Source organism: Cebus imitator, unplaced genomic scaffold (assembly GCF_001604975.1).
Source record: "Cebus imitator isolate Cc_AM_T3 unplaced genomic scaffold, Cebus_imitator-1.0 Scaffold512, whole genome shotgun sequence".
In the NCBI taxonomy this organism is placed as follows: domain Eukaryota; kingdom Metazoa; phylum Chordata; class Mammalia; order Primates; family Cebidae; genus Cebus; species Cebus imitator.
Window position 1 is genome coordinate 32,353 of NW_016107827.1, and position 5,533 is coordinate 37,885.

Consider the following 5,533-nt stretch of genomic DNA (forward strand, 5'->3'; position numbering starts at 1 on the left):
ATTTTTATTTTTATTTTTTTGCTCTCCATTTGGTTGGTAAATCTTCCTCCATCCCTTTGTTTTGAGTCTTTGTGTATCCTTGCATGTGAGATGGGTCTGGATGCAGCATACCGATGGGTTTTAGCTTTTTATCCAATTTGCCTGTCTGTGTCTTTTGATTGGGGCATTTAGTCAATTTAAATTTAGGATTAATGTATGTGAGTTTAGTACTGCCATTTGATGCTAGCTGGTTGTTTTGCCCATTAGTTGATGTAGATTCTTCATTATGTTGATGCTCTTTACTTTTTGGTATATTTTTGGAATGGCTGATACTGGTTGTTCCTTTCTATGTGTAGTGCTTCTTTCAGAAGCTCTTGTAAAGCAGGCCTGGTGGTGATGAAATCTCTGAGTACTTGCTTGTTCACAAAAGATTTTATTTTTCCTTCACTTATGAAGCTTAGTTTGGCTGGATATGAAATTCTGGGTTTAAAGTTCTTTTCTTTAAGGATGTTGAATATTGGCCCCCACTCTCTTCTGGCTTGTAGGGTTTCTGCTGAGAGATCTGCTGTGAGTCTGAGGGGCTTCCCTTTGTGGGTAACCTGACCTTTCTCTCTGGCAGCCCTTAGCATTTTCTCCTTCATTTCAACCCTGGTGAATCTGAGGATTAAGTGCCTTGGGCTGGCTCTTCTTGAGGAATATCTTTGTGGTGTTCTCTGTATTTCCTGGACTTGAATATTGGCCTGCCTTGCTAGTTTGGGGAAGTTTTCCTGGATAATATCCTGAAGAGTATTTTCCAGCTTGGATTCATTCTGTCTGTCACATTCAGGTACACCTATCAGACGTAGATTAGGTCTTTTCACATAGTCCCACATTTCTTGGAGACTTTGGTCATTCTTTTTTACCCTTTTTTCTCTAATCTTGTCTTCTCATTTTATTTCATTGAGCTGGTCTCCCACTTCTGATATCCTTTCTTCTGCTTGATCAATTTAACTGTTAAAACTTGTGCATACTTCACCAAGTTCTCATATTGTTTTTCAGCTCCATTAATTCACTTATATTCCTCTCTAAATTGTCTATTCTCGTTAGCATTTCGTCAAACCTTTTTTCAAGGTTCTTAGTTTCTTTGCATTGGGTTAGAACATGTTCTCTTCGCTCACAGAAGTTTCTTATTATGCACCTTCTGAAGCCTGATTCTGACAATTCATCACACTCATTCTCCATAAGGCCTTGTTCCCTTGTTGATGAGGAGCTGTGATCCCCTGAAGGAGGAGAGGCATTCTGATTTTGGATGTTTTCAGCCTTTTTGCACTGGTTTCTTCCCATCTTTGTGGATTTATCGACCTGTCGTCTTTGTAATTGCTGACTTTCAGATTGGGTCTCTGAGTGGACGTTCAGCTTGTTGGTGGTGATGTTATTTCTGTTTCTTTGTTTTCCTTTGGTGGACACCCCTCTCCCACAGAGCTGGACCTTCCCGGGTTCGGCTGTTCTTGCTGTTAAACTCTCAACCATCAGAGTTTCCAATTTCTGGTTTTTTTTTTTTTTTTTTTTTTTGGGAGGGGGTGGGACCAGCCAAGCCCGATCACCTGGCTCCCCACCTCAGAGCCCCCTTTTTTTCTTTTCCTAATTGAATGATTGATTCTCTTCCAGGTGTCCCAGTCACCTGCCAAAAAGGCGCCGGGATCTATGCAATTTCCCGTGCGGCAACCGTGCCACCTGAACACTCAACATAGTCTTAAGACTTAAAATGCAAAACTGTCAGAGGCATCTTAGCCACAGTGACTTTATTTTAAATAAAAGCTTTTAAAAAAGTTAAATTTGGGCAGGGTGCAGTGGTTCACATATGTAATCCCAGCACTTTGGAAGGCCAAGGCTGGAGGATCACTTGAGATCAGGAGTTCAAGACCAGCCTGGGAAAATAGTGAGACCCCCACGTCTACAAAAAATATATAAAAATTAGCTGGAGTGGTGGCATGTGCCTGTGGTCCCAGCTGCCCAAGAGGCCAAAGCGGGAGGACTGCTTGAGCCCAGGAGTTTGAGGCCACACTAAGCCAGCCATGATCGCACCACTGCACTCAAGCCTGGGTGACAGAGTGAGACCCTGTCTCTGACATAAATATACACACACATGCACACAAGTTAAATTTGCTGGACTATATATTTAGGGGGTCGAGCACTTTTGGCTATAAAATGTTTATGGTTGCAGGAACAAGTTAATAACTAAAGACCCAAAACTTATAAAAATATACAGTACTTTAAGAACAAAAAAGCAGTGTTAGTTTAAAAATAAGTTTTACTTTAAAGATAATAGTACACTCAAATTCTTGTTAAAATCAACAATAACATAGAAGCTAACAATACTAATACCTAACACAAACTGATCAAATGCCTTTATAAGAGAACACTATTCTCAATAACCTATATAAGCAAACATGAAGGCAGGGCATGGTGGCTCATACCTGTAATCTGAGCACTTTTGGAGGCCAAGGAGGATGGATCACTTGGGGCCAGAAGCTGGAGATAAGCCTGGCCAACATGTTGAAACAAGGTCTCTACCAAAAATACAAAAAGTTAGCCAGGTGTGGTGGTGCACACCTGTAATCCCAGCTACTTGGGAGGTTGAGGCAGGAGAATCCTTGAACCCAGGAAGCAGAGTTTGCATGCCATTGTGACAAAAGTAAAACTCCGTCTCAAAAAAATTTTTTTTAATTCAGGTGCATTCCTCCTCTTGCTTTCTGAGGGCACCCTGTTCTGTAATGGAGTAGTCACTAATAAACTCTCTTAACATCACTAGACTCTGTGACTCACCATAAATTCTTTCTCGTATGATATCTACAACCCATTTTTGGGGTCTGGGACAAGATCTCTTTTCTGGTGACAGAACTATACAAATTTTTTTTTTTTTTTTTTTTTTTTGAGTCTGGGACATGGGTCAGGAGTCATGAGTTTGGAACTGAGATCAGCTCCTAAGGCCAAGTTGTGACTTTGAGACGAAATCTTGCTCTGTCACCAAGGCTAGAGTGCACCAGCATGATCTCAGCTCACTGTAACCTCCACCTCCCAGGCTGAAGCAACTCTCCTGCTTCAGCCTCCCAAGTAGCTGAGATTACAGGTAGCTACCACTGCCCCTGGCTAATTTTTGTATTTTTAGTAGAGATGGGGTTTTTCCATGTTAGCCAGGCTGGTCTTGAACTCCTGTTGTCAGGTTATCCACCCACCTCGGCCTCAAAACTGCTGGGTTTACAGGCATGAGACACCACACCTGGCCCATAAAACTATACAAATTCTAGAAGAAAATAGAGAAAGAAAACTATGTGAACTTGGGTTTGGTCATGAGTTTTAACACATGACATTGTCAGAGGCATCTGAACCACAGTGACTCCATCTTGAATAGCTGCTGGGTAAAATAAAGTGAGACCTGCTGGGTTGCATTCCCAGGAGGTTAAGTATTCTTAGTCACAGGATGAGATAGGAGATTGGCACAAGATATAGGTCACAAAGACCCTACTGTTAAAACAAGATGTAAAAAAAAAAAAGCAGTCCAAAACGAAGATGGCAATGAAAGTGACCTCTAGTCGTTCTCACTGCTCCCTGTACACTAATCATAATGCACTAGTGTAACTGCCCAGGGGGTTCACCTAGCCCTCTACCTAGGTAGAACCAATTCATCAAGACAGGAGAATTGCAATACAGAAAGAATAATTCACACAGAGCTGGCTGTGGGGGAGAGTGGAGTTTTATTATTATTCACATCAGTCTCTCCCAAGCATTTGGGGAGTAGAAATTTTTATTTCTGTTTTTGTTTTTTTAAAGATGGAGTGATGCTCTTCTCACTCATGCTGGAGTGCAATGGCACGATGTTGGCTCACCACAAGCTCCTCGTCCTGGGTTGAAACAATTCTCTTGCCTCAGCCTCCTGAGTACCTGGGATTATAGATGCATGCTACCATACCCAGCTAATTTTTGTATTTTTAGTAGAGACGGGATTTCACCATGTTTTCCAGGCTGGTCTCGAACTCCTGACCTCAAGTGATCCACCTGTCTCAACCTGCCAAACTGCTGAGATTACAGGTGTGAGCCAACTCGTCCATCCAGGGAGCAGAGTTTTAAGGATAACTTGATGGGTAGGAGAAGACAGTGAGCCAAGAGTGCTGATTGGTTAGAGATGAAATCACAAGGATTCCAAGCTGCCTTCTTGAGCTGAGTCAGTTCCGGAGTGGGGACCACAAAATCAGATGAACCCATTTATTGAAGTGGGTGGTGTTAGCTGATCTGTCAAGTGCAGGGTCTACAAAACATCTCAAGGACTGATATTAGGAGCAGTTTAGAAGGGTCACAATCTTGTAGCCTCCAGCTGCATGACTCCTAAACCATTGTCTCTAATCTTGAGGTTAATGTTAATCCTACAAAGGCAATCTAGTTGCCAGGCAACAAAGAGGCCTGCTTTGGGGAAGGGCTGTTACCGTCTTTGTTTGAACTATAAACTAAGTTTCTCCCAAAGTTAGTTCATCTTACACCCAGGAATGATCAAGGATAGCTTAGAGGTTAAAAGCAAGATGGAGTCAGTTAAGTTAGATTTCTTTCACTGTCCCAGTCATAATTTTGCAAAGACTGTTTCATTAGCATGGTAAAAGACATTTCCACCAGTGCCATGACCATTTACAAATGCCATGGCAATGTCCAGAAGTTATTCTATATGGTTTAAAAATGGGAGAAACCCTGAGTTCTTGGAATTGTCCATCTCTTTCCCAGAAAACTCATTAATAATCCACTCCCCACTCTCATTTAGTATATGAAGAAGAAAAGTTTACGCTCTGTGAAAGATCCTTTTCAAAAAATAAAAAGACAAGCTGGCAAGACATGATGGCTCACACATGTAATCCCAGTACTTTAGGAGGCCTAGGCCAGAGGATCACCTGAGGCCAGGAGCTCCAGATACAGGGAAGTTCTAAAAACAGAGTAGAAGTTAACCTTTATGAGGGAAATGTACATCGATCAAGAAAATCACCATTTTAATGAAGTCTCCCTCTCAGTTCCAAGAAGAGAATGATGACTAAATCAACAGAGGTTCTTATCAAGGGACTTCCAGAAACACCTTCACAAATACAACCAGAAATAGTGCTTTTCCAGTTATGCGAGTATCCCTTAATCCTGTCATGGGAACCCCTAAAATTAATCTTCACAGTATTTATGCCTAATTTGTGGCTAACATTTTATTTTTTAATTTTTATTATTATTTCTTGAGAGACAGTCTCACTCTGTCACCCAGCCAAGAGCAGGTTGTTAAAAAGAGTCTGGCTTTCTTGGTTTCTCCCTTGCTTTCTCTCTTGCCACATGATCTCTCTCTGGTATACAATGGCTCCCCTTCTGCTTTCCACCATGTGTTGAAACACAATAAAGTCTCACCAAATGCAGCTGCCCAATCTTCAACATTCCTGCCACCAGAATCATAAGCCAAATGAAATGAACTTTTTTCTTTATTATTATTATTATTATTTGGACAGGGTCTTGCTCTGTCACCCAGGCTGGAATGCAGTGGCACAATCATGGCTCAACG